Below are 11669 nucleotides of genomic sequence, written 5' to 3'. Positions count from 1 at the left end.
AGGAGGAGGAGGAGTCAGGATTAGAAGTTCAAGGTCAGCCTCAGCCATCCAAGACGTTCAAGGCTGCCCTGGACTATAGGAGACACCCTCCACCAGCCATTTCTTCCCCTCAGACTAGGTAAGAATTATCACCAAAATCCCAAATTTTGGGGGTGACATTTGTCAACCACACATGTCTGCTCTGCTTAGGGAGGACCAGGAGAGGCGCCATATTATCTGATCAGACTTCAAGTAGCAGAATCTGAAGACATATCATCAGGTTACAGAGTAGATTTTTACTCTGATGAAAATCTTTGCTCTGAAAATAAGGTTCTCTCTGAAGAATTTCGTCTGGATGAGAGCTATGAGCCATCTTCAAAGGCCACCGAAATCACATGGAAATCTGCAAAGCGTTTGACAAAACACTCAAGTCCAATGGAGAATAAGGCCAGTGGGAGGAGGCGGCATAAGGATCCATGGGGCTCCTTTACCTGGGTGACTCACCACGCCATGCCAGTGCAGACAAATTAAGAGATGTAAAAGGTATTTGTTGGCCAGACCCTTGGTTCCTGATATGGATGATTTTGTGTGTGTGTGTGTGTGTGTGTGTGTGTGTGTGTGAGAGAGAGAGAGAGAGAGAGAGAGAGAGAGAGAGAGAGAGAGAGAGAGAGAGATGGTGATAATGGTGATGGTGGTGTTATAAAAATAGAAGAGGGGCAGAGGCTCTGCCAGAACCATACTGATACAGAGGAGGATGCTTGCAGCTAACCATCAGACTGAACACAGGGACCCCAATGGAGGAGCTAGAGAAAGGACTGAAGGAGCTGAAAAGGTCTGCAATCCCATGGGAAGAACAAAATTATCAACTAACCAGACCCACCACAGCTCCCAGGGACTAAAACACCAACCAATGAGTTCACAGGGAGAGACCCATGGCCCCAGGTGCATATGCAGCATAGGATAGCACTGTCTGGCATCGATGGGAAGAGAGGCCTTTGGTCCAGTGAAGGCTCATATTCCCAGTGTAGGGAATGCCAGTGTGCTGAGTGGGGAGAGGGTGGTTGGGAGAAGGGAGCACCCTCATGGAGGCAATGGGAAGGGGAGGGGAAGGGAATTCGGGGAAGGGGTTAACATCTGAAATGTAAATGCAGAGAATATCCAAGAAAAAGAAAAAGAAAAAAATTAGAGGAGGAGGAGGAGGATTGGAAAAACGTTGATGAGGGCAAAGAAAGTGAAGCGGATGATGAAGGGAAGGAAGGAGAGGGGGGTGAAGAACACCAGTGGATTCCAGCCTTTTCTTTTTTGTTTTGATCTGGGAGCCAGTGTCCATCCCTCTCTCCTTTCCATTACCCCTGAGCTCAGCCACACCATTTTTGAGATCTCTTTCTTCTAAACACCACAGTTCTCGACTTATTTTGGGAAACACACCTTGAGCAAATTACCATGGAAATAGATTTAAAAAGAAGATAAACGCCAGAACCGTGTCTCTATCCCCAAAGCTGGAACTTATACGTTCACCAGTGTCTGTCACGTAGCTCTCTCTTGTCAACCCCCTCGGGTTGAGTCCTTTGAGAAGCAGTGTCAGAATTGAGTGGTGATGTCCCCTAAGCCCTGTGACCCAGGTTGCACTCCTGGTTCCACACTGCTCAGCAATCTCTAGGCCAGGAGGAGACCTTTTGGCCACAAATAACACGTGATCAGAACAAGAAAGAGCTCTTAAACGGTGTCCATCTGGACTCCCATTCACACAAAAAGTTTTCACTGTTACAGGCTATCTAGGTATCAAAATTTGATTAATAATAAATCTTACATTCATTCAAAAATAATTGTTTGGTATATGGACACCTTTACCATTTGTTGGACATAAAAGTACACTGGCATACTCACGAAGAGATGTGCTTAAGTGTTTTTAGATAAACAATTAGATCTTGTCTAAATATTTGATACTATAAACTACGAAGCCTCTTTTGAGTCTTCAGAACTGGCCAATATTTTGATTTCCTAATGACGAATGCTGGAAATACTACATTGGAAAAGTATAAACCCAGAGCTATGTCCCGGGTCTTCTTGGCAATTACTGGAAACTGTCCTAATCCTAAATTCATCCAACAATTCTTTTTAATGAACCTCAAGTTAGCAAGTTAGTTTAAAAAGAACAATTTCAAAATGAGATGTCATTATATCCAAAATTGAGGAGATTAAAAACAAGCAGGTGTCTGACTTCCAGTCAGCCCGTCTACATAGTGAGTTCCTCCTGAATCTAAGGTCAGTGAGAAGTTGAGGAAGAGTACAAGTTCAAGGCTAGCCTGGGCTGCACAGTGATTTCAAGGCCAGCCTGGGCAAGTTAGTGAGCCTCTGTCTCAAAATAAGAAATATGGGTCCTAGCAGACCATTTGAAGCAGCGAGAATCTACCCAGAAAATCTGCATTTGGTTGGAAAAGTGGGTAGAACTATGTGCTGAGGATCAGAGAAGAAATGAGTTAAATACCGATTTGTGTCCTGAAGGAACTTGCTGTAGAGGTGGCACAGTTCTGTGACTAACAGTGTGGTAGATGATGTAACGCAGGAACCAGAAGCATGCAGAATAAAGATGCGAACTCAGACACCATCAACATGCTCCAGAGAGACCCCAGTCTCTAAGTACTGGTGTCTGTTTTTTGTTTGTTTTTTTTTTTTTTTAATTTAAATTTTATTTTTTTATTGGATATTCTCTTTACTTATATTTCCCAGTTTTCCCTCTGGAACCCTCCTATCCCATCACCCCTCCCCCTGCCTCTATGAAAGTGTTCCCCCACCTACCCACCCACTCACCCACTCCCTCTCACCCCCCCCCCACCCTGGCATTCCCCTACACTGGGACATTGAGCCTTCACAGGGCCAAGGGCTTCTTCTCTCCTTGATGCCTGACAATGCCATCCTCTGCCACATATGCAGCTGGAGCCATAGGTCCTTCCATGTATACTCATTGGTTGGTGGTTTAGTCTCTAGGAGCTCTGGGGGTTCTGGTTGGTTGATACTGTTGTTCCTGTGGGGTTAAAAACCCCTTCAGCTCCTTCAGCTCTTTTTCTAACTCCTCCATTGGGGACCCCGTACTCAGTCCAGTGGTTGGTTGAGAGCATGCAACTCTGTATTTGTCAGGCTCTGGCAGAGCCTCTCAGGAGACAGCTGTATCAGGCTCCTGTCAGCATGTACTTCTTGGCATCCACAATATTGTCTGGGTTTGGTGTCTGTATATGAGATGGATCCCCACAGTCTCTGGATGGTCTTTCCTTCAGTCTTTGCTCCACACTTTGTCCCTGTACCTCTTCCGGTGAGTATTTTGTTTCCCCTTCTAAGAAGGACTGAAGCATCCACACTTTGGTCTTCCTTCTTCTTGAGCTTCATGTGGTCTGTGGATTGTATCTTGGATATTCTGAGCTTTTGGGCTAATATTCACCTAGTGAGTGCATACCAGGTGTGTTCTTTTGTGACTGGGTTACCTCACTGAGAATAATATTTTCTAGTTCCATTTATTTGCCTGAGAATTTCATGAAGTTGTTGCTTTTCATAGCTGAGTAGTACTCTATTGTGTAATTGTACCACATTTCCTGTTTACATTCCTCTGTTGAAGGACATCTGGGTTCTTTCCAGCTCCTGATTATTATAAATAAGGCTGCTATGAATATAGTGGAGCATGTGTCCTTGTATATTGGAGCATCTTTTGGGTATATGCCCAGGAGTGGAATAGCTGGGTCTTCAGGTAGTACTATGCCAAGTTTTCTAAGGAACCACCAGACTGATTTCCAGAGTGGTTGTACCAGCTTACAACCCCAGCAACAGTGGAGGAGTGTTCCTCTTTCTCAGCATCCTCACCAGCACTTGCTGTCATCTGAATTTTTTATCTTAGCCATTCTGACTGGTGTGAGGTGGAATCTCAGGGTTGTTTTGATTTGCATTTCCCTGATGACTAAAGATGGCAAGCACTTCCTTAGGTGCTTCTCAGCCATTTGATATTCTTCAGTTGAGAATTCTTTGTTTTTTTCTGTCCCCCATTTTTAAATAGGATTATTTGATGCTCTGGAATCTAACTTCTTGAGTTCTTTGTATATATTAGATATTAGCCCTCTATCAGATGTAGGATTGGTAAAGATCTTTTCCCAATATGTTGGTTGCTGTTTTGTCTTATTGACAATGTCCTTTGCCTTACAGAAGCTTTGCGATTTTATGAGGTCCCATTTGTTGATTCTTGATCTTAGGGCATAAGCCATTGGTAAAAATTTCCCCTGTGCTTATGTGTTTGAGGCTCTTTTCTACTTTCTCTTCTATTAGTTTCAGTGTATTGGGTTTTATGCAGAGGTCCTTGGTCCACTTGGAGTTGAGCTTTGTACAAGTTGATAAGAATGGATTGATTTACATTCTTCTACATGCTGACCACCAGTTGAACCACCACCATTTGTTGAAAATGCTGTCTTTTTTTTCTACTGGTTTTAGCTCCTTTGTTGTGATGGTTTGCATATGCTTGGCCCAGGGAGTGGCACTAGTAGAAGGTGTGGCCTTGTTGGAGGAAGTGTGTCACTCTGGGGATGGGCTTGGAGGCACTCCTCCTAGCTGCCTGAGGATGCTCAGTCTGTTCCTGGCTTCCTTTGGATGAAGATGTATAACTCTCAGCTCCTGCTGTACCAGGCCTACCTGGATGCTGCCATGCTTCTGCCTTGATACTAGACTGAATCTCTGAACTTGTAAGCCAGCCTCAATTAAATATTTTTATTTATAAGACTTGACTTAGTCATGGTGTCTGTTCATAGCAATAAAACCCTAACCAAGACATTTGTCAAAGCAACCTATAGATTCGATGCACTCTCCATAAAAATGCCAACTTGATTCTTCATAGAGTTAGAAAGAGCAATTTGAAAATTTATTTGGAATAACTAAACCCCAGGATAGCAAAAACTATTCTCAACAATAAAAGAACTTCTGGGGGAAATCACAATCCCCAACCTCAAGCTACATTACAGAACAATCAGGATAAAAACTATAAGGTATTGGTACAGAGACAGGCAGGTAGATCAATGGAATAGAATTGAAGACCCAGAAATAAACTCACATGCCTATGGTCACCAGTGTCTTTGTTGCTCTCCACTGTGTCCCCAGCACCTTGTACACAGCCTGCACAAAGCAGGCATCTAGTAGGGCAGTCAGTAAATGGTGTACAATGGAAGAGGTATTGGCGACTTCAACTCTGGTAAATATGTAATCTTTTGTTTGTTGTGTTTTGAGACACATCTCTAAATTATTTTTCTCTGGTGGTCCTGGAACTCACTCTGAAGACCAGCCTGCCCAAGTTGCTTTTGGTCCTGGTGTTTACCATAGCAACAGGAAGCAAAGCAGAACAGAAAATGGTGCCGTGTTGTGCAAGCATCTATCTGCATATTATCTTCTGAGCCAAATCATCACCATCTTTAGGAGTGTCATAGAAAGAAGAGGCTGAGCTGGGCACAGTGGCAGAAACCTTTAATCCCAACACTCAGGAGGCAGAGGCAGGCAGATCTCTGAGTTCGAGACCAGCCAAGTCTACAGAATGAGGTCCAGGATAGCCAGGGCTATGCAGAGAAAATTTGTCTCAAAAGAAAAATAATTAATTCTAAAAAGCAGAAGGGGGTAGAGAGAGCCAAGGGACCTGCACCTTAATATCCCATCACCCCTCCCAACCCCTTGTAACAATTCTGCCCGGATTGCATGTGGCCTTGGTGGATAGTCTAGAGACAGGTGGGGAAGGATGAGGAAGAGGCACCTATGTAGCTGTAGGAAGCCATTACCTCTGCTGGGTGCAGCACCCAGACTTTCCAGGGTGGCCACTTCACACTCACCTACGCTCTTGTTCATAACCACACACTGTTGCTCTATAAGTAAGGCCAGTACATTCATCAGTTCCCCAGGGAGAACTTCGGTGAAATTGTACATTAGTTGGTCACTGGGACCTTGTGGAGACTGTGAGATCTAAAGAATGTCTACCCTTGGGAGGGGAGTTCAGCAATACTTGGTTTAGCTGGCAGGATACTACAAACCAAGGATGCCTTTGGGAAGAGCAATGGTACTGCTTCTGCTGAGTATGACAGGCCAGGCAGCTGAAGTGTGAGAGCGGCTGCAGAGGGAGTTTTTGACACTGTGATCTGTCCCTATAGGGCATGTGTATGGGGGCAGAGTGGGGGGCGTAGCATGCTTCTCACAGCTGGGAGGCCAAAGAGTAAAGAAAACCCAAATACAATCTTATTCAAAAGCCCTTCTGGAGATCCAAAACCTGGAATCCATGGGAGAAGCCAAGTAGCAAAAAGGAAGAGAGTGATTCCCGTTGATACAGAAATGGAAAATCCACGGTCCAGAATCCAGTCTGTGGCCATAACAATGGTCCAGTGGACGAGACTATGGTAATAAAGAAAAATTCAATACTGGGGTTTCTGGAAACAGGGGAACCCTTTAAACAGCGATGGAAGATGCTCACAGTTCTAGCTTGTGAGGCTCTGGGATGTGGAGCTGTGGAAACAGAGACACTGAATGGTGTACATACATCTGGACTCGAGACAAGGTAAACAGTCAAAGGCAGTGCACGGGAAGACCGTCCCTGATGGAGTAGCCCATTTGGTCATCATCAGTGGAAGTCATTGTGTGTATCAGGTGTTGGAGAACCATAGGGAGGGACAGGCACAACAGAAGCAACTAGGGACAAGAAAAATTGATGTGTGATGCCTAGCTTCTGGGACTTTGTTCGCCAATGATTTAAAGAAGAACTGGATTCAATAAGGACCCCAAGACTGGATGGAGTTACAGTCGTTTGTGGAGCCCTTTTTGAAATAGCAAAATCTTTGATGGATCTGCATGACCTTGACCAACATGTAAACCGTGTCTACAGGGTCATGGAGCAACTCACATGCTAAAAGAGATTGGCCAAGACTGAGGGAAGGGTCTCTTTGGGTTACTTGAAGGCAAATGTGGTGAGATCTGCATTGAATCTGAGTTTCTAAGGGAAAAAAAATGAAAGAAAGCTAAACTTTGTGTTAATGAACTTCTGGAAGGCATCAAGGCCTGAGGATCAGGTCACCAAAGGCATCTATGATAAAACATTACAGAAGAAGATAGTCAAGCATATCCTGTGGTGGACCATTAACCCTGTAGTCTAAGCAGTCCTGAAGAAAGATATGCGGGGCTGGCGAGATGGCTCAGTGGTTAAGAGCACTGACTGCTCTTCCAGAGGACCTGAGTTCAAATCCCAGCAACCACATGGTGGCTCACAACCATCTGTAATGGGATCTGATGCCCTCTTCTGATGTGTCTGAAGACAGCTACAGTGTACTTATATATAATAAATAAATAAATAAAATTACAGAAAAGAAAGATATGCTACAGATAGAGCTAGTTCGTCCAGCCATGGCCTCTCCCACGCAGGTGTGGTAGATGGACAGACAATAGCTGGAGATACAGTCACAGCCCTAACCCAGAGCCTCTCTGACTCAGGAGCTCACTAAGTCACCGGCACATCAGGGGAGAATAAAGCTGGTGCCCAGGAAAGTCATGGGCTCCAGTGGAGAAGCAGCTGCTAGTGCTTGGCTAAAGGATATAATAGCCAAGGTTGCTTTCCCACATTTGTGTTTGCAAAGTTATTATTGCCATTTGTCTGTTTGGACATTTTCCTATTCCCTGCCTCCTTTTGTCCTTTGTCTCACTTGCATTTTGTAATAGGAGAAGTTCCCACCCATGTTCCAGAGATGGAGGAATGATGATAGTGTCTTAATTACTTTTCTATTAATATGACAAAACACTGTGACCAAGGTAACCTATTTAAAAAGCATTTCATTGGGCTTATTGTTTCAAGAGCTAGAGTCTGTGATGGTGGGGGAAAGGCATGGTGGGTAGGCAGCTGGAACAGTAGCTGAGAGCTCACATCTTGTAAGTGGAAGACAGAGAAGGAATATTGGCAATGGTACAGATCTTTTGAAACCTCAAAGCTTACCTTAGTGACGAACCTCCTCCAACAAGGCCACACCCCCTAATCCTTTCCAATTAGTTCCACCAACTGGGGACTGAGTAGTCAAACATGAGCCTCTAGGAGTCATTTTTATTCAAACCACCACAGAGGGCACAAGGGTTTGGAACCTCACTAGAGTTAGAAACTGGTCAGAAATTTATGTCACTCCCTCCCAGGCTCAGGAACCCATGTGGAAGAAGATGCCAAAAAAAAAAAAAAAAAAAAAAGTAAGAGTCAGAGGAGGGGAGCAGGTCTGAGTAGTGTACAGGACTGACTATTCTCTGAGCCAAACTCTCATCATCTTCAGGGGTTCTGCCAAAGATCATCACATCTGAGCCTCATAGGCATGGTCAGGGATGGTCATAGAAACCTCTCCTGAGGATCCAGTCCCCTCTTCCAACCAGTGTTATAGAATTCTGCCCTAATTGAGTGTGGTCTTTGGAAAGAGCTAGAGGCTGTAGATGAGGAGGAGAGGGTTTCCATCTATGCAGCCAAGAGGAAGCCAACATCCTGTTGAGTACTGATTTGTATGACTACTTTAAGGTCATCTGTGTTCCTACCCATAACTCCTCACCATTGCTCTATAAGTAGGTCAAATTATCCCACCAGCTTCCCTGGGTGACCTTTGGTAAATCATACCTTGGTTTGTCATCTGGACTTTGGGGAGAGGAAATGAGACAGCCTTTACCCCAGGGAAGTAATTTTAGCAACGTATCACAAACGAAGGATCACTGTGATGGAATTGACCATTTTGCTTTGGAGAGGATTGTGGGAGGATCCTAGAGGTTTGGGCTGAAAAAAAAAATTGATGCTCACAGCTTAATGAGCTATGGTGGAAGCTTGGAAGGCAATGCTGAGGGCAACACAGACAAGTGGAGCCCTGTCAGGTGAGGTTTCAGAGGGTGTTACACAACATTTACCAAATGTTTATGGTTCCGACTCCTGTTACATTTGCTTTTTGTTTCCAAGCATCCACCTATGGCCCTGTCATGTATGCCCTATGATCAGGTGACTGAAGAAGAAAAGACTAGAACCTGGTTTATTGACTTTTTATTTTTCGTTCCCAGGCAGAGTCTCACTATGTAACCCTGGCTGAAATGCACTATGTAGATAGGCTTGACCTTGAACTCACAGAGGTCCACTTGCCTCTCTCTCCCAAATGCTGGATGAAAGGTGAGTACCACTACACCCAGGTTACCGGTGGTTCGGCATACCATGTAAATGTCACTCAGGAGTGGTAGCTGCCACATTACAGACTCTTTCCTGAGCAATCGTGAAGGACACTGGAGAAAGGTCTTCGTGGTGGACAGAACTTGGCAGCGAACTTACGTATCTGTGTGTTTTCTTGGAAAGAGAAGTAGGCATATGTGTGATTTTTTTTCACTCATCCATGGGCTGTAATCAATGGATTGGTAATATGGCCAGGGACTTAAAAGGAGCATGTTTGAAAAACTGATGAGAGAGACATTTAGGGAAAGAGTGTAGATAGATCTCTTCAAATAGTAGAAGGATGTGAAGAGAACTGTGTTCCATGGAAATGCTTTTCAAAAGATGACCTCAGAAGGGGAAGAGTTTAATAGTCAAATGGATGGGATAACCCAATCCGTAGACACTGTTTCTTCTTCTAGCCACTCCTGCCATTGCCCAATAGCCCAGAAATAAATAGTTATAGTGGCAGAAATGGAGTTATGCATGGGCTCAAAAGCATGGAGTTCCACTTACAAAGGCTGATTTGACTATGGCTGCTTCTGAGTGTCAAATCTGCCAGCAGCAGAGACCAAAACCAAACTCCTGATATATGTCATTCTCTGGGGTGACCGGCCAGCAACCTGGTGGCAGGTTGACTACACAACACCATTCCTATTGTGGAAGGGGCAGTTATTACAAATACCTGCTGAGGAATGAGAATTGTAATTGACAGGAATGCTTTTGTCCCACCTGTTATTAAGAATTTGTAAGCATATTAAGTCAATATTTATGATATCCTTTCTTCTGCTTTTTAAAAAAGGATTTATTTGTTTATATATTTAATACATGTGTGTAAACTGTCACTGTTTTCAGACACACCAGGAAAGGGTATCAGATCCCATTACAGATGGTTGTGAGCCACCATGTGGTTGCTTGAAATTGAACTCAGGACCTCTGAAAGAGCAGTCAGTGCTCTTAACCACTGAGCCATTTCTCCAGCCCCCTTTTTCTTTTTTAATCATGTAATACAACATCAGTTGATATAATATTAGTGATTGTTACAAATCTATATTATCATATTAAAGTCGTAGGACATTAAAAAACCAAAGTATTCCTCAAATGATGTTTGTTCTACAGAGCTCAGAAGATTCCAGATGATGGTCTTTGAAGCCTCGAGATTTGTTGTTTCCTGTATTGGATTTGATCTTACTTCGCTATGGTTTCTCATTTTCTTAGACCTTTTTTTTCTCCTCTGAAATGCAAATGTCTACTTAGTACCTAATATGTTGGAAGCGTGTCACTTGGTTTTGATATTCATAGGAGCTTACAGTTAAGATATTGGAGACTGCGAAAACATAGCATTTTTAGGGATTGGGGAGACCTTTTAAAGCAGACTGTAGTAACGCATGCTAAGGTCAAGCCGATGGCCTTGCACATGCTTGGCAAGAACCTTAGCAATAGATACTTGTGTTTCTTTCCGATTAAGGCTGAGGGCAATGGATGCCTCGTGCACTCATATGAAAGGGTAATACCTCTCGAACTCATTCATGTTCCTGCCCAGACACCCAGCCATGTTTATTCAGTGTCATTGTGTATCAAAAGTTTACATACTACTCGAATTAGATATAGATGTGAAAAGGGCACTTTCTCATGGCGCAGTGTGGAGACACAAATCGATCCTTACACTATACACAAAGCTTGAGAACTCACTAGAGCCCTTGCCTAACATGTAGCAAGCCCTAAGTTTGATCCCCAACTCTTAAAAAAAAATCTTTGACTGAGAGACTCCGTGAGGTCCTAGAGCGGATGTAGCTAAGTTATGTGCTGACCTGGCATACAGGAGACCCTGACCAACCCCGGCTGAGTGTGACAGTGTATCCCTACAACCAACAGCACTTAGAGGGAGAGGCAGGAACACTGTAAGTTAAAATCGTGGGGCTCTAGAGGCGTGGCTACATGGGTAAGAGCGCTTGTAGGACAAACATAAGAACCTGAGTTCAAATCCCCTCCACACACACTCACATAAAAAATTGTGTATGTCTGTTCAACCCCGTAACTCCAGTGCTGTCCATTGTGGGAGGTGAGAGGAGAATCCCTGGGGCTGGCTAGCTGGACAGGTACTAGATTCTCGCAGGTAGAGATAGTCTCAAGGTGGAAAGTGATCTAGCAAGATGACTGCCCTCATCTGGTCATAACATGCAAGTGCAGGAGCATGTGCACCAAATCCAGGTATGCATATAGTGCACAAGTGTGCGTGCACAAAAGACACACAAGGCAAAAATAAACAAGCAACTCGAGGTCACAAGTTCCAGCACAAGGGTGCAGACTTATTTTCCTAGTCACAAGGAAGCTGAGGCAGGAGGATCACTGAAAGCCAGTTGGTGCAACTTGGCAAGGCAGGAGTGGAGAAGAGAGTCAGAAAATGCTGGCCTACTTTGCTCATGGCCCAAGATTTAGAAGCAGAAGGAAACTGATCTTCTAGCAGGAAAAAAAAATGTACAAT

Source organism: Micromys minutus (genome assembly GCF_963924665.1).
Source record: "Micromys minutus genome assembly, chromosome: 2".
Taxonomy (NCBI): domain Eukaryota; kingdom Metazoa; phylum Chordata; class Mammalia; order Rodentia; family Muridae; genus Micromys; species Micromys minutus.
Note: the sequence above shows the minus strand (reverse complement) of the source record.